Raw genomic sequence first — 22,127 nt, 5'->3', positions numbered from 1 at the left:
ATTTTTGCTCCCATGTTTTATTCATATTTTATGGGGAGTTAATTGATTACTTTTATACCTGGAGATTGTGAGATTTGTGCTTGCTATAGCACCGTTTTGTTTGTCTATGAGAAAGAAGTTGGATGTTGCCATATGGTTCCGTTTTGGTACTAGCTTGATCACCTGTACCTCCACTTTTCCATAAATAGTTTTGCCTCTTCTTACCCATACCTCACATATCCCATATATACCTCGGCATGTGTCATGGTCTTTTGTTGGTTGGAATGCATATCTACGGTTATAGAGATCATTTTCATATTTTATTGCTGGCATGTCTTCATAGGTCGTAGTTAGGTGAGAGTCACTACAAAATTAATTCTTTCTATCTTACATATATATCACCTGTGCTTATTGAGTGATTTGAGCGACCCGCGAGAGTCCAATTTGATAAGTCTCTACAGTTGACGGTTCATCAGTCTTTAACGACTTTATAATTCGTTTGCATGATTCGCATTACTAATTGATTGTTGGTTATGCATTAAATTGGTTTAGGCTTTACAGTTGACAATTCGCTCTGAGATTGAACTCGTTCCATTAGGTCATTAGATCGAGTCTAGTTCTTGCTTGGGGACAAGCAAGGGTTTGGTTTGGGGAAGTTTGATGCGTGTCTTTTATATGATGTTTTACATCCCATTTTACACGCATTTCAGAGCTCATTCTTGTAGTTTATGCTACATTTCTCCCTATTTCCGTCTACTTCCGTATTTTGTACATTATTGCAGAAATGTGAAGAATTCAACGGGAAAATCGATCTAAATCCGTCCCCGAGTAATCTGCATTGCAAATGACGTGAAGGAATCACTTAAGGAACGAGCTTGGTGCGCAATCCAAGGCCCAAAAGACTAGTCCACGAGTTTTAAGAAGTCAAGTAGCAGCTCAAGTAGTCGATCGCCCATCACCCTCAGTCGATCGACCAATGTTCGGGTTCCAGAAGCCACTGTTCATTGCTAAGCAGTCGATCGACCACCTACCTTAGTCGATCGACCAGGCTGCTATTCCAGACGAGAATTAAAAGATCGTGAATCTTGAAGCCCAAAGTTATGCTAGGTTTAGGAAATAAAGTTGCGTTAGTTGCTATATAACGTAACCTAGAAACATTCAATCATCATCAAGTTATTATTCAGTGTTCATTCAAAGTTTTATTCAGTAATTTTCATTAAGTTTTCGCATACGGTTCTTGATAGTTAGGGTTTGGGATTGTTGAGCATTGGATTTTCGGTTCTTAATAACTAATCTTTCCTCTGCAATTCGGTATTCTTCTGCCCTAATTATAGTTCATCTTTATTTTATCAATAGTTTAGAATTGCTAAGTAGATTCCCGTAACCGTTATCATTGTTTATTGTTAATTGTTTATTTTCTTGTTTTTAGCATGAATTCGGTAGTTAGCTTTATCGTTTATGTTGTTGTTTCTACCCTTAGCATGAGTAGCTAATTCTATAGTGCTAGGATGTAGGCGATTTATGGCATAGGCGGCAATAGATTATACACGGATTTGTCTCGCGTGTTGGTCGATCGGCCCGACATTGTAGGTCGATCGCCCGACCTCGTAGGGTTTTATATTCGTTTTAATTGTTTTAATGTTGTATTTAACGAATCGAATGCATGCGACCAGTTAGATACCTAATTTATGACCGACCCATTAGATCGAAAGATAGTGAAAGTTATTTGACCATCAATTAAATCGACTAAACTGTGCTAAGATCGAAAGATAGGTATAGTTTAGACCGTTAGTCAATTTTCAGGACGAAAGTTAGTATTAGTGACATTAGGGACCTATAGCGAGATCGAAAGATGCTATTTGTTAAGAGTGGACAGAGAGGACCTCTTTATTTCCCGCCTCACCTGTGTTTGATTCAGACCGACTTAGTTTGCTGCCGCCGAAGCTATAATGAACCGATCATCCTAGTACCCTTCTTTTATCCGTTTAAATCGTTTATTTAGTTTATTGTCTTTATTCACTATTAGCTGTAGACCAATTCAATTCAACCCCCACAATAGTTACCTCAGACTGAATATAAATCAACTAAAATTTACATCTGCCTCCTTGTGGTTCGACCCTGTTACCACTAGCCTAGGTTAGTCTTAATAGGAAATATAAATTTTATCTTTGGTACTCACAGCGACGGGTATCACTTTTATTTTTGTTTTTCCCCCCAATTTCTTGTGGCATATAACATCTGAGAACACTTTCTTGCCATTTCTTTTTTATTTTTGGCAATTAAACACTTGACAACTTTCAACTTTTTTGCATTTTTCTTTTGAACATTTTCAAAGTCACCCTATATGTAGGGAGGGTGGCTTGTATTTGAAGCTTTAGGAGTTCTATTTTTTTGCTCCTTTTTCATTTGATGCATTTTTGCAAACTTTCTTTCACTTTTCATTTCATTGAACTCAAATTGATTTCTTTTTGTGCCCATTCCCTTTTTGATGACAAAAATGTGGTAGAACATGGATGAATGATGGTTGCATGGTTTCAAGGGTCACCTTGGAATAAACGGTAGCCAAGGAGTTATCACACCACAAGGTACTCTTGACTAGGCCTTAATCCATGGGTCAAAGGATACTAGCATGACACATCCTAGGGTGTTTTACAAGTATTCTAACAAGCAAAGTCTTAAGAACAAAAATCATCTACTAGGGCCTATATACACTTGTCAAGCTTCCCAAGTAGACGGTTTCACAAAATTTTTCTAACATGCAACTACATGCCATGATGCAACTGACATTTATACATCCTAATGCAAATGATTCTACCAACTAATATGCCATGTAAACTAAATGCAAGTCCTAAGTTCACATTGTTTATACCGCATCAATCAAAATAAAGCCACATAGTCATTAACATAAAGAGGAAAAAGGAGATTGGAAAGATCATACCATGCGGTCTTCAATATCCTCATGTCTCGAATGTGGCGTAGTCGATCAATGTGAACAAGGATGAACAAACACAATATATACAATAACATATACAAGACTACACTACAAAGGAAATGAACATGTTTTTGGTTTTTTGAAATTTTTCAAATTTTTATGGTTTTTGATTTTTTGAATAAGAGTTAAATGTTAGAATTCCCATCCCCACACTAATATGGGCATTGTCCTCAATGGCCAAAGTGATGGAAATTATGCAAAGATGATGCATGATTTCTACACTAAATGCAATCTACACTAAGCTACACTACATGATGCATGATTTTTGTTATGACGGAGAGGATAATTTAGATTACCTCCCGTTGTGTATGCATTAATTTCCCCAAACCGAGTGGGACACTATTGCTAATGTCCAAGGATTGGTGTAGTTCATGCACACACTATGCAATGCATGAGACTATTTTGTCATTTTGGATTTTGCAAAATGGGAACAATAGAATGAGAACACCTCAATGGTACCGAGGTGTGAGTCCTCTATGGTGCTAGGACTACTCCAACAATGATCAAAATTATAATTAAAACAAAGAGAGAAATAGACAAACCATGAGAGGGTAGGAGTCTCCAAGGCTTGCTAGTCTTCCATCATGCTATCATCAGCATCACTTTCCTCATTAGAAGTGGCCACATTGCCACTTCCCTTGTCATTCGCTTCTTCACTTTCTTTTTCATCTTCCTCATCATCATCTTCACCATCCTCTCCTCCTTCTTCACTTGCTTCTTCACCAATGTTATCATCAACTTCTTCATCATTACCAACAACCTCATTGTCACCCAAAACGACCCTAGATGCACCCGGAAATAGGACTTCTTTATCCGCCCAACTAGGCAAAGGACAAGATGGATCAAAGAGTCCTTGCCTAGCTAAGTGTAGGAGGGGTGGATATTGAGCCAAGTAAGCATTTTTCCGATCTTCAAAGGCTTGCTTGTGGATTGCTTCCATGAGAAGAGTCACATAATATTTTCTAACTTCAACTCCTTCCGGCTTGAACTCTTCATATTCAAAGGGGTAAGGTGGTTGGTATCTTTCCTTGCAATTACGGTGTTTCCCATGACCTTGTGCCATACTCTTATGCCCGGATGGTGGACTAAAAGAGCACGACTCGCCTGAAAGCTCTCAAATTTCCTTCCGGAAATCGCCTCCCAAAGAGGGTCGGGGTCATACTTTCCATAATTCTTGAAATATCGCGGTTCATCAGTAAGACCCAAAATTCCACTCAATTCCCTAAAGGAAATGCGTCTACTAACATTAGCTAGACGAAACTCGAGATTTTCCCTATTCTCAAATTTGGTGACTTTCAAAGAACTTAAAAATTCCAAGGTAAGGGAGGGGTATGTCAATTCCTTTGTTTTAAACAATTTCTTCAACCCCATGGCATTGAAAAAGGCTCTAGTTTGCTCTAAGGCACCCAATTTTTCTAAGGTATCTTCACATATAAACTTGGTGGATTGTAATGACTTCATAGCAAACTTGACAAAGGTGTTTCTATGGGTATCGGAAATAAAAGTTACCTCCGGATAATGCAAAAGTTGATCAATTTCCGGAGTAGAAGGTGTTGTTGCTCCCATAGAAGGTTGTTGTTGTTGTTGTTGCACTTCCAAGTTTGGTGTTGCTACCATCATAGCCAATGCTTTCTTTGTTTGAAGAGCCTTCTGCCTTTGTGAGAGTGCCTTAGCCTTTGGTGCCTTTGTTGGTCCCATAGTCCTTGCCATTGATGAATTAAACCAAGAAAAGAATGAAAAATCTTCAATTTGTAGTATACCCAAGTCGATTTAAAGGTGAAAGGCTTTGCCTTTATGAATTCAAAAATCGACTCAAATGTTGAAGCTTTTGTGCTTGGTTTTGATTTTTGATGAAGGAGGAGTGATTAATTTGTTGTTGAAAGGATGATTTGATTTGTTTTTGTGAATGTTGTTGAGGATTTTTGTTTTTGTGATGGAGAGAATGAGGGTTTTGATGTTGTGGGTAGTGCTTATGAATGAATGAATGAAGGGGGGGGGGGGGGGGTTTATAGAGACCGAAATTTTCGAATCTGCAGAAGCAATCCGTGCGGATTCTGCCTAATCCGTGCGGATTCTGCTCTTTCTGGGCTTTACAAAACTCGCCTAAAGACGGGCGGATTCGGTGGAAGACGCTCGGATTTGCTTGACACGGGACGAGCGGATTCGGTTGAAGACGGACGGATTTCAGTCCAGGAAATTTTTCTTGTTTTCCTCAGCTGCAAAGACGGACGTCTTTCTTTCAAGACGGGCGGATTCTTCAAGACGGGCGGATTTTACGCTCGGGACGCCGGATTGATCCACGATCAAGAAATTTTCAAAATTCAGCTCAGTTCAGGACGGGCGGATTTTCTGCAAGACGCTCGGATTCTTCAAGACGGGCGGATTCTGTTCAATCCGCTCAGATTCTTCCCCTGTGTACACGGATTCAGTTCCATCCGTGCGCAATGCAATTCCCTTATCATTCTTCTATTCTTTCTTCAACTCTTGTGTTCTTCATTGTGGGGGCACTACTAAGGCATGGATAGCCTAGGCAATTGCCATCCCCACACTAAGGTTAAGCACTACACATCAATTGAAGTTGTTAGTCCCTCCCTCACTTCTCTCAAACATGACAATTATCTTGATCAAAGTAAATAAAGTAAATCCAAAGATGACAAAAATGCAATACAAGAATTGAAATGCGAGTTAGGGAGTTAGAAATATTTACAAGTGGTGGTTTAGGGAGGACTCCACCAAACTCTCATTCTTGATGAGATGTCAAGGGGGCATGTTCAAGGTGTTGTTGATGTTGCTCAACACCTTGAAGAAGTAATCAAAAGCTTGTTCATTATCATGGTAGAGGTCTTCAATAGACCTTGGCCCTTGTTGTCGATCTTGATCAATAGCATGTCCAATGTAGGGATTAAAAATCCCTTCAAATTCGTCGTCCCAAAGACCACAAACTTCATTAAGTTGATCATTGAAAATTTCTTGTTTTGATGGAGACAACTCTTCCAATTTCTTCCCTTGGCCAATGAGGCCATATTCTTCTTCCTTGATTGATTTTGATGAGCTTTGCAAGCTCTCCTTGTCACAATTCACTTGCTCTTTGAATGGAGCATCTTCAATTTTCTTTTTCCATTGGAATTCCGACTTCTTCCTTTCATCCTTCCGACAATAATGATCAACCATAAAACATGGCTCAAGCAAATGGGGAGCTCTCATAGTCTTGTCAAGATTAAAAGTTATACTTTCATCTCCCACTTCTAGAGTGAGCTCACCATGTTTCACATCAATCACCGCACCCGCGGTGTGTAGGAAAGGTCTTCCTAGAATGATCGGAATGTTGGAATCTTCCTCCATATCAACAATGACAAAGTCCACCGGGATGAAAAACTTCCCAATTCGCACGGGGACATCTTCCCATATCCCTAATGGTGTCTTCGTCGATCTATCGGCCATTTGGAGTGTGATGTTGGTGCATTTAAGCTCTCCCATCCCCAACCTCTTACTCACCGAGTACGGCATGACACTCACACTAGCCCCTAGATCACATAAGGCTTTGTTGATCGTTGTGTCGCCAATGGTACACGGTATTGAGAAGCTTCCCGGATCCTTTAGTTTTGGAGGTGAACTCCCTTGAAGTATTGCACTACTCACCTTAGTGAAGGCGATAGTCTCAAGTTTCCGGATTGACTTCTTCTTTGTGAGGATATCTTTCATGTATTTCGCATAGGCCGGTACGTGATTGATTAATTCTGTGAAAGGAATTGAGACTTCCAAATTCTTCACAATTTCCATAAACTTTCCAAGTTGGTCATCAAATTTGGGCTTGGCTTGGCGACTTGGAAAAGGAAGTCTAATCACAATGGGCTCCTTCTCCTTGGCCTTGTCTTCATTTTTCTTTGAAACTTCTTCTTTTGATTGTTCTCCAACCTTGGAGTTTTGCACAACTTCTTCCTTTTCACTAGCTTCCACAACTTCATCCTCAACTTGCTTCTTCGGTGCTTCATACCTTGTGCCACTCCTCAAGTGAATAGCACTAACCGTTTCATGTCTAGGGGGATTACTTTGAGGTGGTAATTGCCCCTTTTGTCTTTGTGAGCTTGAAGATGCTAGTTGAGTCAATTGGGTTTCCAACATCTTGGTGTGAGCTAGAATGTTGTTGATGGTGATTTCCTTTGCTTGAATATCTTTTTGCATTTGAGTGAAAAACTCTTGTTGATTCTTTTGCATTTGGAGGACCGCTTTTTGGACATCCAAACCTTGGTCATGTTGTTGATTGTATGGATTTTGATTTTGATAACTTTGGTTTTGGTTGTAAAAGGGTCTTTGGTTTTGATTTCTCATGGGTGGTGGAGTGTATGTTGTTTGAGGATTTTGAACATTTTGGCTTTTGTATGAGAGATTTGGATGGAACTTGGTATTCTCATTGTAAAAATTTGAATAAGGGGTACCACTTTTATATGCTTGGAAAGCATTAACTTGTTCGGTTGTTCCCCTACACTCACTTGGGTCATGACCCAAAGTTCCACAATTCTCACATATCCCACTTGGGATTGATGAAGATGCCGTCATGGCATTGACATGATGCTTTGGTGATTTTGAGACTTCTTCAAGTCTAACCATTGCTTTTTCGAACTTCAAGTTGATAGTATCGATATGGGAGCTTAGTTGGGCACCTAATTGAGTAACGGCGTCCACTTCGTGGTTTCCTCCTCTAGTAGCCTTGCGAGGCCTACTATATTGTGAATTGTGGATTGCCATATCTTCAATTTTGCTCCAAGTTTGGTTGTCATCAACCTCGGTGAACATCCCATTCGATCCCATATTAAGGATATTTCTTGAGTCTTCATAAAGACCGTTCCAAAACTGTTGAACCAAGAACCATTCGCTAAGTCCATGATGAGGACATGAGCGACAAATTCCTTTGAAACGCTCCCAAGCTTCATACAAAGATTCTTCATCCCTTTGCTTAAAACCCGTAATTTGAGCTCTTAGCATGTTAGTCTTTTCCGGTGGGTAGAATTTTTTGTAGAAAGCTAGAGCCAACTTCTTCCAAGAGTCTATTCCGAGAGTAGCCTTATCAAGGCCTTTCAACCATTGTTTGGCGGTGCCAATTAGATAAAATGGAAATAAGACCCATCTAATTTGGTCTTGAGTTACACCGGTTTGTGAGATCGCATCACAATAGTCACAAAAAGCCTCCATATGAGAATGATGGTCTTCACTAGGCATCCCCCCAAATTGGCTTCTTTCAACTAATTGGATAAAGGCGGATTTGGCAATAAAATTTCCGGTTAGATGTTGTGGTGTAGGAGTACCGTTGGGTAGGTTCTCCTCGGTGGGTACGGAGTGTGACGAGAATTTAGGCATTGTAGGTGGATTTTGTGGGGTATTGTGTAATGGGTTCTCTTCTCCTTCTATTGCGAAAGGATTGACAAACTCACTAGTGGTTTGAACAACTTCACTAATACCTCTCAAATTCCTCCTAACAAGTCTCCTATTGTTCGTCAAGTTTCTTTCGATTTCACGGTCAAAAGGTAGCAAGTCACCTTGTGACCTTCTAGACATGCAAAATATCAAACAACTCGAAAATAATTAGAACAAACCTTGAGGAGTTTTACTTCCCCAAGGCAAAGAAAGACACAACTAATAACAATAAAAAGAGATCTAAATCAAACAAACACCGTCCCAGGCAACGGCGCCATTTTTGATCGGTCTGTTTCGTATTCACAATTAAAGATGTGGTCGTTGAGTCACAGTCGAATCAAAACACAATTTATAACTTCACAAACAACTCTACAATTAGTAAAGAGGCAAGTAAAGGTCGGATCCCAAGGGACGGGAGTTGAAATGAGATTTCTATTGCAACTAGTGGTGTCTAAGGGGTGTCACAATTTGGGTTGATGTAGAAGGTCACTAAACTAAAATAGCAATGAAAATAAACAAGCAATATGAATTAAAGGGGTGTAAACAATTGATTAAAGGCACTAGGGTGTCATGGGATCATAGGGGAATCATGGGATATGATCATACAAACATGTTCTCAAATTATAAGCAAGCAATTATTGTTGTGATGGATTGAGTTGGGTTATATCTTACAATCCTAGGAAAGTTTGGGTCCCGGAGCCGAATCATTTAGATTGTACAACACCTACAAGTCGACTTAATCTTCCCTACTCAACAACATGCATGGTCTAATGAGACTCGAGTTGGGTTATGTCTTACAAGTCTCATTGAAAAGATAGGTGATGATAGTAAATACAAGGATTCATAGGCTTAGCATTTCATCAAACATAACATGTGCATGAGTTGAGATCAAAACAAGCAAGCAAATAAACCATGAAAGCATATTAATTTAAGCATGAATCATTCCCCATGTTGGTTTCCCCTAATCACCCATTAAAACCTAGCTAAGAGACTACTCACTCATTATCATGTTGATCATGCTAGCAAGGTTGTCAATCATACCAACAAAATGAAACATGATGAATAAATGAAAGTAATTAAAAATAATTAAAAAGGGATTAAGAGATTATACCTACTAATGATTCCAATAATAAAGCAAAGATAATAGAAGTACTTGATGTTTGATTGAGAGGTTGTCAATCCCCCAATAATAACCCAAATAATCTTCAATTACCCAAAATAAAGGATGAACAAGAGAGAGATTAAAGAACTAAAACTTGGATTAAAACTTGATTAATACTTGATTACAATATTAAAGAGAGATTTGATTGATATTAACTACTCTAATTATTGATAAGAAGAACATGCTCCTTTAATTAGACTAATGGGGTATTTATAGTGAAAATTAGGGAGGATGCATTAGGGTTAACTAAGGGCTAAACTAGTAATTACACTTTTTAGATTGAGCAAGGAGGACCCGGTATTTTTCGAGAAAAGGGCTTCTTTCTTTGTAGCTTGGAGAAGAGGAAATCGTGCTGTGCTGGAATCCGGGCGGAATAAGGTCGGGACGGGCGGATTCTTGTGATGGAATCCGAGCGGATTCAAGGGAATCCGGGCGGATTGTGGAGGTGGAATCCGAGCGGAATAGAGCAAAGCCGCTCGGATTGTGCAGCTGCGGGACAGACGGATTGGTGACAATCCGCTCGGATTGTCACTCAGCAACAAATCTTCTTCTTTTCTTCCCTTTTCTTCATAAATTCCTTGGGGATTTCCTTGGGGACTCAAGGATCCTTTCTCAACTTTGCTCTTCTACTATAATATGTACAAAGGCCTTCTAATCTTGTCTCTCCTTGATGCTTGGTCATTGGATTTGATCAATTTAGCCTTGTTTTGCCTCGAAAATGCAATATTCTTACTCCTTTCCTACCAAGGGATCAAAATCTCAAAGAATATGCAAAACAAAGAACTAAAGATAGTAAATGACCCAAATATGCACTAAAAAGCATGGGAACGAGGCTAATTCGGGGACTAAATGTGCGCTAATTATGGTCACATCAGTAATGGTGCTCGAACTGACTTGAGGACCAAGTCGCCCTCCTGGATGTTTCTGGGTTTAACCTTCTTGTTGAATTCCCGTTGTATACGTCGTTGGTATAGCTGGACGTTGTTCAAGGCGTTGAGTCGCCATTCGTCTAGGAGAGTGAGTTGCTCGTACCTTCGACGGGTCCATTCCGCCTCAGGGACTTGACTCTCTAGCAGGATGCATAGAGAAGGGACCTCTAACTCCACCGGTTGAACCGCCTCCATACCGTATGCTAGGTAGAAGGGTGTGGCGCCTGTCGGTGTTCGAATGGAGGTTCAGTATCCCCAGAGTGCGAATGGGAGCTTGCTCGGCCAATCGCGGTAGTTGTCTTGCATTTTATTGATAATGGTGACAAGAGTTTTGTTCGCTGCCTCCACCGCTCCGTTGGTTTGGGGATGGTAGGGGGATGATCGATGTCGTTTGATCTTGTATTTGTCCAGCAAAGCTTGAGTTTCCGCCCAGAAGTGAGAGCCTTGATCGCTGATAATTTCATGGGGTACCCCATATCGGCAGATGATGTTGTTTTGACTGAACTTGGCCACTTGTTTGGCCGTCAAGACTGCATATGACTGTGCTTCCACCCATTTGGTGAAGTAGTCGATGGCGACGAGGACGAAGCAATGCCCCTTGGTGCCTATCGGGTTGACTTTCCCGATGATGTCAATGCCCCAGGTTGAGAATGGCCAGGGTGATGTCATGGTGTATAAAAGGGATGGTGGTATGTGTTGTATGTTGGCGAAGATTTGGCAATTATGGCAATGTTTGACGTAGTTACGGCAATCGGCTTCCATGGTGGTCCAGTAGTAACCTAGCCGCATGATTTTCCGTGTAAGCATCATTGCACTCATGTGAGGGCCACATTCTCCTTCGTGAACCTCCCCCATGACTTTTTTGGCTTTGTGATGGTTAATTCAAAGGAGGAGAATTTCTTGGGGTGTTCTTTTGTAGAGTTGATTTTGGTTTATCACGAATTGTGATGCAAATAAACGGATGGCTCTTTTTCCTGTTTGATCAAAGTTGGGAGGAAATTCGTTTTTGGTTTTGTAGTTGAGGATGGCTTGGTACCAAGGTTCATCATGGCTTTCCTCGTCGTCGATAATGGCACAAATGTGAGCTGGCTCGCTCCGTCTCTCGACACATAGGGGCATCGATGTCATGTCGTCAGGTATGTTGACGAGCGCGGCAAGTTTTGCCAGGGCATCAGCAAATTGATTTTCCTCTCGTGGCAAGTGGAAGTAGTCGACTTGGTCGAAGAACTCGGCCTCTTGATTGATCTTTGCTCGGTAGGGAGCTAAGCTGTCAGATCGGATTTTCCATGATCCGGATACCTGATTGATGATGAGCGAGGAATCGCTGTGGACCCTCAGTCTCTTGATGCCAAGTGTGATGGCGGCTTGTAGGCCGATGAGGCATGCTTCATATTCAGCGGCATTGTTTGTGACGGCGAAGTCTAGCTTGTCTGAGATCGGAACATGTTCTCCCTCCGGTGATATTAGAAGGATTCCTATCCCGAAGCCTCTCAGATTAGATGCACCGTCAAAGTATAGGTCCCATGCGTCAGAGTCGGCACAAAGGATATCTTCGTCAGGAAGTGACCATGTGTCGGTCGTTGGATCCTCGTTGACGGGATTTTCTGCTAGGAAATCGGCAACTGCTCTTCCCTTGATAACCTTGAGGGATACAAACTTGAGATCAAATTCGGACAGCATTAGTGTCCATCTAGACAGCCTTCCGTTTAGTACGGGTTTTTCGAAGATGTATTTGACCGGGTCCATCTTGGAGTAGATGTGGACCGTGTAGCTGAGTATGTAATGCCGCAGCTTCTTTGTTGACCATACTAGGGCAAGGCATGTCTTTTCCAGTTGGGTATACCTCGTCTCGTACTCAATGAACTTTTTGCTGATGTAGTAGATGGCTCGCTCCTCGTTGCCAACAGTTTGTGCTAACATTGCTCCCATGGCTGTGTTGGTTACAGTCAGGTATAGGGATAGAGGAATCCCTGGTTGAGGTGGCATGAGAACAGGAGGTTTGGATAGGATCTCCTTTATCCTGTCGAGGGCGTTTTGACAGTCGTCGTCCCAATCGGTGTGATCGGAGGCGCGAAGCTTCTTGAATATTGGTTCACAGATCATAGTGAGCTTGGCAATGAACCGGCTGATGTATTGGACCTGACCGAGAAATCCCCGAATCTCCTTCTCGTTCCTAGGCCGAGGCATTTGTTGAAGGGCTTTGATTTTGGTTGGATCAATCTCAATGCCTCTTTTGCTAACGACATGTCCCAAGAGTTTTCCGGAGGTGACCCCGAACGCACACTTCTGAGGATTTAGTCTCATGTTATATTTCCGCAGACGAACGAAGTATTTCCGGAGGGCATTGATATGTCCGTCCCGTTCTTTTTATTTGACGATCATGTCATCGACATACACCTCTACCTCCTTGTCCATCATATCATGTAGGAGAGTGGTAGCGGTTCTTTGATAGGTTGCTCCGGCGTTGATGAGGCCGAAAGACATGACTGTGTAGCAATATGTACCCCACTGTGTAGTGAACGCAGTTTTGTGCATGTCTTCCTCTGCCATTTTAATCTGGTTGTACCCAGCATACCCTTCCATGAATGATAGGAGAGCATGTTCGGCGGTGTTGTCCACCAGAATGTCAACATGTGGCAAAGGGAAGTCGTCTTTTGGACTCGCCTTGTTCAGATCCCTGAAGTCGACGCAAACCCGAATTCTTCCGTCTTTCTTTGGTACCGGCACAATGTTGGCCACCCAATCCGAGTATTCAGACACTTTGATGAACCGAGCCTTGAACTGTTTGTCCACTTCTTATTTGATTTTTAGGGCCCATTCAGGACGCATCCGGCGTAGCTTTCTGTTTCACAGGTTTAGCCCCGGGTTTGATGGGTATCCGGTGCTCTGCGATTTCTCTGTCAATCCCAGGCATGTCTCTCTAAGACCAGGCGAATACGTCCTTGTATTCGTGGAGGAAGTTAATGAACTGTTGTATTTCCGAGGGGTCCAGGGTTGTCCCTATCCTAAGTTCTTGAGGTGTATCGTCGGTTCCTACGTTAATAGGCTCGGTCTCCTCAATGAAGGGGGTTCTGGTTTCCCGTTTGTCAAGTTTTTTGGCTAAGTGAGGTGGGTAGTCACCCAAGTCAAATTCCTCATAATCATTCAGAATTGCATTGCAGTTAAATTGAGACGAGTCATAAGCAAACTTAGCGTTCATTAAGTTGACATGAGCGAAAAGCTCGGAAAGGACAGACATCTCGTGGTCAGTCAGAGGCGACACGACGGAGGAAGTGGCCCCTGGAACAGGCTCCAGGTTGTCACCTTTCATAGGAGTGGGGGTGACCCTAGTAGACTCAGCCTCTGAATCAGCCACGACTTTGTGGTAAAACAGTGGGAAGGGGACCTTGACTGGGACATTAGGAGTGTTAGGAGCTATAACAGACTCTGACTCCGACTCAGACTCAGATTCAGATCCTTCCTCACTTCCTTCCTTGAACATAGGACCTTCTCCAGTTGTTATCTTGAGAATGCGGCCCTGGCGATCGGTCCACTTGATGGTCTTCTTCCAGCCTTGGGTAGCTTTCTCCGGGTCAGTATCGGAGATCAAGGCGGTTGGATCAAACTGAATATCTTTCAGGGCGATGTTGATGATATCCTCATAGTCGAGGCGTTTGATGTTATCTTCCCCAAAGATTAGTGTGACAGCTTGTCCGTCGAGGCATGGTGACGGCTTGGACTCAGTTGATGCAGCTTCGATGTTGTCGGGGATAAAGTAGCAGTCCTGAAAGACTTCCACTCCCGGGTGTCTAGCCCTCGCCACAGAGTCGTAGATTGGCTTCGGAAAGCCGTGGTAGAGTTCAGACTCTCCCTCGGGGACAAAGTATCCGTTGAGAGTCAAGTGGTAGGGACGGAGGATAACCCCGTGCTTCTTGCGTTTTCGGATTAGGAGGTTCATCTCCCGGATATCTTCGTCAGTAGGTTCGTATCCCAGTCCAAAAGGGATGTTGGGGACCTTTTCCTGTTTCAAGGGAGGCAATGGGTCCTTCAGTGAATTGAGCGGCAAACCCGGGAAATAACCCTGACGCATCATGATATGGTTGACAGTGAGGTTGCTGAATGGGTCACAGTCAGAGGGCGCCGATTCATCAGTTATGGCGTTCACGGCTTAGAAACCCCACATTTCATTATCGTCCTCCTCAATGGCTTGGGAGGCTACCTGTAACACTACGGATTTTATAGGTTGGTACTCGACCGAGTATGGCCTACTCGGTCGAGCAAAGTGTGTTGGGTATTCTGTTTGGCTACTGCCCAGGAATACTCGGCCGAGTATGGGTAATACTCAACCGAGTAGAGGATACTCGGCCGAGTATACTCTATACTCGACCGAGTATCCGGTTTGAAGGGTAATATTTTCCGCGGTTGATTTAGAAAGGACTAGAGTTATATTGAGACGCATTTTACAGTTTCTAAACATTTTACAAAACCTAAACTACACAACGTAACTCTAATCCTCTCCAAATCTCCCTCTATTTTGCGTGGATTGTTCGTGAGTCTAACGAATCTTGCCTTGCGTCGATTATGTCGGTAAGTCTCTGATTTCATGAGTCTCATTAAGTTGTCTTTTAGGGTTTTTCCCTAATTATTGTTTTGGGTTAATTTGGGGGTTTAGGGTTTGGTCATTATATGTGTGTTGATTGTTGATTATAATTGTTGTAGGTGATGATGTGGTAATTGTTGTGCCTATTGTATGATTGATTAGAGCATATCGGATTGCGAAAAGGTAGGGTTTCCCTACTCAGTTACTGTTAATTGATTTAAGACTGTGCTTGTGTTGTAATTGTTGTTATCTGTTGATCATCGGAGTATAGGTGTTGTGATGACAGTGGTGACGTGGTTGTGTTGTGACGGTTGTGGTGTTGTGACAGCGGTGAAGCTGTGGTGTTGTGTAATTGTGGTGGAGTCACTTGCGGGAGTGGCTTCACACCCTAGTTCGCCCTCCGTGGAATCCGTCACGGGAGGGGATGTGCACATTAAGGGACAGGGATTGTTAGTCGCTCGTTGATGAGCTGGACTTGGTGGGGATGGGCTGCGGTCACCCACTGGCGGAGTGGATTACCTGTTGCGATGGGTAATCTGGCAGGGTTACACACTTCGGTGTGTAGTCGGTTACTATGGAGGATGATCAGTCGGTTACATTGTTTGTTTGTCTTACATTGATTGAATGGTACTGACCCCGTTGTTGTTGTTTTGTAAAACCTGCGGTGATCCATTCGGGGATGGTGAGCAGACTTGACAGGTATTGCATTTGGTGAGCTTGGGCGGTCATGGGGAAGTCGTCATCACCAGTTGTAGTATCACAGTCACGAGTCTTAGCTATGATTTTGTAGTTGTCCTCAGTTGTATTCCCTTTATTGGTTTTTGTTTGGATTTGGATTGTTGTAAACATTAATACTTTACAGTACTTCTAATAAATGTGTTTAGGACGGACGCTTTTGATATATACTAACCTCGGGCAACCGAGATGGTAACAGCCTTTCATGCTTGGGTAGTCCTGGTAAGGTACCTTGGTATGAGGGGGTGTTACAAAGTGGTATCAGAGCCGAAGATTCTGGCACCTAAAACTAATGAACCCAATGAACTTAGGGAGTCTAAATAAAATGAACCCGGGGAGAGTTGTTTGGAGCTACCGCAAAGACTTGGGAGACGCCCCGAAGTCGCATTAAGGCCCTTACGATCTCAAGCCGGTCACATGGGGGGAAACTGTTGTAGGTTTGAGTCATGTGTGTTTGATATTTATAGTTTGAATCTTGTGCATGGTTGGATGAAATGATGAAAGAAGTGGAATGTGATAGTTGTTGAAAGATGTATCGAGGATTGTTGATGTTAAACTTTGAGCGTGAATATGTTGGCATGTTAAGTGTTGGAGCATGGTAAAATATGAAAGGTGAATTGTGAATTCGTATCTGATTAATATTGAGCATGAAGAATGTGATCATGTTACCTGTTTAATACAATCTTGAGCATGAAGTATGGTAGTGGTACATGTGCATATGAACATGATGATGATAATGCTTGATTGTTGGTAGTAGCATATGGTTACCGGCATGTGTCTATATACATGAATGTCGTATCTAATTTCCATGTGGGTATGATAAAAGTTCACCCATGTACAGGTTTTAGAAGTGTTGAGTTGCTAATGGTTGCTTTATTTATGTTCAAGTTGTTTTGGCTTAGAAAACTTGATTTGTATAAAGACCGATTACGGAAGGGTTGTCTTAAAACTGTCATAAGTCTAGTTCTAGAAGTGATATTGATGTGATTCCAAGTTGAGGTGATAGCTTTTCCTCTTACGATTCTAACGATAGGTCACACGCCCAAAATGACCAAGTAACGAGTGAGATATGACTGTTTTACGAAAACTGGACGGTCTTGAGAAGCTGGCGATACTCGACCGAGTAGCCCTACTCGGCCGAGTATCTTTTATACTCGACCGAGTATTCCATATTCGGCCGAGTAATCTCTCTGTGATAATACTGTTTAGCGTCTGGAGTCGTGAACTCGGCCGAGTAGTCTCATACTCGACCGAGTAAGGTCTACTCGGCCGAGTATTCCCAATACTCGACCGAGTAATCCTTCTGCGACAATTGAGTTTGCTTCTGGAGTCGAAAACTCGACCGAGTAATATAGTTACTCGACCGAGTACCTTGTACTCGACCTAGTATGTTATGTACTCGACCGAGTACCTCATAGGGCGGCCACTTTGAGTCGGTGACTATGTTCTTACTTTTGTTTTGAGCCGGTGGCTATGTTTTTACATTGTTTTGAGTCGTAGGGTATATACACATGTATGTTTTGAGTCTCAACGCATTCTTTTATATGTGAGACGGTCTTGATACGTAAGTTACCGGAAGTTATGACATGGAGAATGACGGCTTATGAGGGACATGTGTTGGGTAAGGAAGACATGGGTTAATGTCGTTGTGAAGGATAGAGGAAAAAGAAAAAGGAAGAATGTGAGCTAATTGAGGCAAAGAGCATGTTTTGTGAGATATGGTGAGTGATATATCGTGTGTTGAGTAATATAAAAGTAAGTATATATGAGCAAGGGTGATGTAAGTGTAAAGAAGCATGAGAATGAAAGATTGAGATAAGGGATACGAATAGTGCCATTTTTGGATGTGTAAGGATTTATGGAGGAAGACAGCTAGGATAGAGTTGCTTAAGGATATATGTAATGGAAGGTTGTTGTAAGAAGATAGGAAAGAGAGGTATATAGTGAACTTAAAGGAAGTTATATCACGATGTGGATTTGTAGATAGTGGCTAAGTTTGGGAAGTTGGAATATCAAGGGGTGAGCCTAGTGTGTAATTCTTTGGACAAACGGTATAAAATGAATTTTGATTCCTAGAGATGTAAAAAGGGAGATGCGGTTGTTTGAACAAATAAACGTTGATTCTATGGATGGATTGGTGACAAGGGTGAGTGATAGCATAATAAGAGAATATTTATGGTAAGAAAGAGTTAGATGATATCGATATGAAATAATGAGATGTGAGTTTTGGAGCAATGAGAAGGTAACCGGAGCATTAAAGAGTTAGGTAAGAGGTAATAAGGAGTTGAGTGGTTAATTGCTTTTGTCGAGTGTAAAAACAAAAGAATTAGGGGAGTAAAACTAAGGAAAAAAAATGTTCACCGGAGTTATGTGATATAAAGTAAGGAATCGTCGAGATGTATGGTACTAGCATGAGGATTTGAATTAATGGTTATATAGGAGTTTCAGAACAACATGATTAGTCAGGAGTTTCGAGGAATTAAGTAAAGTAAAAGTTGGGTAGAGAATTTGCACGATATGAAATCTTGGTGGTGAGTCGGGTAATAATACAATTAAGAATCGTATTGGGAAGAACGTTGAGATAATTTTGTTGATGGATTTGATGTTCGTTATTAGGGATGTTAACCAAAGTTAGTAAAGAAATCGTGATGTTTAGAGATGAGTGTAAGAGGTTGATGTCCGGACAATGGTAGTGTTATCGTTTGTGACTAGTGGTTAAGGGTGATGGTATATTAGAAAGGTAGCAATTCTAAAGAGGTTGATTTTGTAGAGACCAGGTTGATATGTATAGTTGTGAGAGAGCATAAGATGTGGTTATATGAGGCGGTTGTTAGTAGTTGAGTATTAATGGTATGGTTACATTTGGCATGGGATGATGAATATGCGAATGGGAGAATGTGTTATGAGGGGCATACGAGTTAAACTCAAGCGAGAGGTAACCTTTATCGGGGGGTAACTTACGTGATCAGGATTGACTAGTTGGATGTGATTACGGGTCTATGATATGTGTAAATGTTTGTTTGAGGTTCTGACCTCACAAGAAGTGGTATGGTGTGATAATTATAAAGTTGTTATATGAATGTTTTGTAATTTATGTTGGGTACGGTATACTAATGGAATGAGGTTCAAAAGGTAATAATTTGATTGATCTGGCATGGATAGTTAAAATTGTATGTGTATTGATGATACATGTTTATTCCGTGAAATGGTAAGGATGATGTTCATGAGATTCTTGTCAGTTTATTCCGTATAATATGTTGTGTTATAATCTAGTAGAACGGTTTTGAATGAGTTTTCTTGTTTGAAATGTCATACTGAGTCAGTGTTTATGGGAATTATATGTGATTGTGATGTTTATCGATGTGGTTGTTGTGCCTCGAGTGGTGATCCGGACATGGTACTGCATGTTGTGATGCGGGCATTTTCGCACTACGGTGCGGCTGTTGGTGGCGGTGTTGCGATGCCGTCACCGGTTGTGGTGGAGTAGGCGGGATGATTATGATTCGAGTTTCGACATTACATACCAGTTATACATAGATTTTTGTTTTGTTTGATGTTGCTCCCTGCGAGTTTCAGTTTGTGCAGATAGACAGTTGTCTTGTTTATTGATGTTTTCTTTACCAGGTTAAGTTTGGGAATGAGGGTAGAGTATGATATGAAATAGAGTTGTATATATGTTTTCGTTGTTGTCATGGTATAGTGATATTCTGTTGATGGGACACGGTTGTGAAAGGTTGTTACAGTAATTTTGATCTTGTTCTAGATAAGGCTTTAGTAGACATGGTAATGGCAAGTGATTCGTAAAACATGTGTGGTAATGACCTGAAAGATGCAGGTGGTTCATAATCCTTTGTTGAGACAGTGAGTGTAGGGTGTTGGGGAAATAGTGTCATGTTAAGTTATGTATGAGTTTTGCGGTAATGAAGGAAAGAACTTGAGGATCTAGTGTGAGTGTACGTAACGAGTGTGGATCGTGAGTTATGCTTTTAGGAGATAGGTGCTTTACATAAAGAGGTATGTTGTTTTGCAGTAATAATGGAGAGTTAGTATGGTGATTTTGCTACGAGTTTTATGGTATAGGTCAGGTGGTGTGCCGAATGAGTTGAGGTATGAGAAATGTTTAAGTAAGAGAGCCTTGGATATATACATGACGAGTGTTTAGATTATATGTGGTTATCTTTGACATGCGGTGGTGATGAGGATAATGAGACGATATAGCTAGGATTTAGTATTAGTGAGTTACGAGGACGTAACATTTATCTTAAGAGGAGTAGGATGCGATAAAAGAGATTTTGATGGTTGTGCATATGGTAGTATAATTGGAAGTAGAGTGTTGGTGTAGCATAAAGGACGGAGATTTGTTTTGTTTGTTTTGATTTAAGGTCATGACCGTACTTGTAGTAGTTCGATGTTTAGGAATGGGAGAATATTTCAATAGTGTTGACAGTTGGATGATGATGTTATGAGTGTGAGTAAACTTCGAGGACGAAGTTCCTTTTTAGGGTGGTAGAATGTAACATTCCGTTTCATTCCGTTTCGATGGTTGATCTTGTTTTGTGGATTGTCTTGGTATTGAGTTGCTAGTGAGTGTTATGGAAGTGAGACAAGGTTGGCAACGTTATATTGTGGTTATTCGATAATATTATGGAGTCAATATCGAGAGGATATGTTAACTAGTAAGAGTGGCTGGTGGAGTTAATGTTAGGTGTTCATGTTTTATAGGTTGGGTTGGAACTTCGGGGACGAAGTTCTTTTTAAGGGGGGAAGATTGTAACACTACGGATTTTATAGGTTGGTACTCGACCGAGTATGGCCTACTCGGTCGAGCAAAGTGTGTTGGGTATTCTGTTTGGCTATCGCCCGAGAATACTCGGCCGAGTATGGGTAATACTCGACCGAGTAGAGGATACTCGGCGGAGTATATTCTATACTCGACCGAGTATCCGGTTTGAAGGGTAATATTTTCCGCGGTTGATTTAGAAAGGACTAGAGTTATATTGAGACGCATTTTACAGTTTCTAAACATTTTACAAAACCTAAACTACACAACGTAACTCTAATCCTCTCCAAATCTCCCTCTCTTTTGCGTGGATTGTTCGTGAGTCTAACGAATCTTGCCTTGCATCGATTATGTCGGTAAGTCTCTGATTTCATGAGTCTCATTAAGTTGTCTTTTAGGGTTTGGCCCTAATTATTGTTTTGGGTTAATTTGGGGGTTTAGGGTTTTGTCATTATATGTGTGTTGATTGTTGATTATAATTGTTGTAGGTGATGATGTGGTAATTGCTGTGCCTATTGTATGATTGATTAGAGCATATCGGATTGCGAAAAGGTAGGGTTTCCCTAATCAGTTACTGTTAATTGATTTAAGATTGTGCTTGTGTTGTAATTGTTGTTATCTGTTGATCATCGGAGTATGGGTGTTGTGATGACAGTGGTGATGTGGTTGTGTTGTGACGGTTGTAGTGTTGTGACAGCGGTGAAGCTGTGGTGTTGTGTAATTGTGGTGGAGTCACTTGCGGGAGTGGCTTCACACCCTAGTTCGCCCTCCGTGGAATCCGTCACGGGAGGGGATGTGCACATTAAGGGACAGGGATTGTTAGTCGCTCGTTGATGAGCTGGACTTGGTGGGGATGGGCTGCGGTCACCCACTGGCGGAGTGGATTACCTGTTGCGATGGGTAATCTGGCAGGGTTACACACTTCAGTGTGTAGTCGGTTACTATGGAGGATGATCAGTCGGTTACATTGTTTGTTTATCTTATATTGATTGAATGGTACTGACCCCGTTGTTGTTGTTTTGTAAACCCTGCGGTGATCCATTCGGGGATGGTGAGCAGACTTGACAGGTATTGCATTTGGTGAGCTTGGGCGGTCATGGGGAAGTCGTCATCACCAGTTGTAGTATCACAGTCACGAGTCTTAGCTATGATTTTGTAGTTGTCCTCAGTTGTATTCCCTTTATTGGTTTTTGTTTGGATTTGGATTGTTGTAAACATTAATACTTTACAGTACTTCTAATAAATGTGTTTAGGACGGACGTTTTTGATATATACTAACCTCGGGCAACCGAGATGGTAACAGCCTTTCATGCTTGGGTAGTCCTGGTAAGGTACCTTGGTATGAGGGGGTGTTACACTACCCCTCTTCTCATGACTGCTTTGATTGGGGAAGCGGGAATCGTGATCGTTTTCCCGTTAAAGGGGACCCTGATCTTTTGATGGAGCGTTGATGTGACCGCCTTGATGGCGTGAATCCAGGGATGTCCCAGGAGCATGTTGAAAGATGCGTCGATGTCGACCACTTGAAAACTGGTTTGTCTTTCTAGTGGCCCGGTTGC

At 41.7% G+C, this 22,127-nt stretch overlaps 1 protein-coding gene and 1 non-coding gene across 2 annotated transcripts in view; one reads left to right on the top strand and one right to left on the bottom strand.

Moving 5' to 3' along the window:
• Positions 1–22,127, bottom strand: part of LOC141614521 (uncharacterized) — a 75,179-nt gene that overhangs the window by 35,078 nt on the left and 17,974 nt on the right. The gene's annotated exons all lie outside the window — the stretch shown is intronic.
• On the top strand, positions 7,848–7,954 carry LOC141616136 (small nucleolar RNA R71). The gene has a single exon (XR_012530505.1). It is a non-coding gene; the product is annotated as a small nucleolar RNA R71 (small nucleolar RNA).

This window comes from Silene latifolia, chromosome 11, assembly GCF_048544455.1.
Source record: "Silene latifolia isolate original U9 population chromosome 11, ASM4854445v1, whole genome shotgun sequence".
Taxonomy (NCBI): domain Eukaryota; kingdom Viridiplantae; phylum Streptophyta; class Magnoliopsida; order Caryophyllales; family Caryophyllaceae; genus Silene; species Silene latifolia.
The sequence above is the reverse complement of the archived record's forward strand: the minus strand, read 5'-3'. Positions and strand labels throughout refer to the sequence as shown.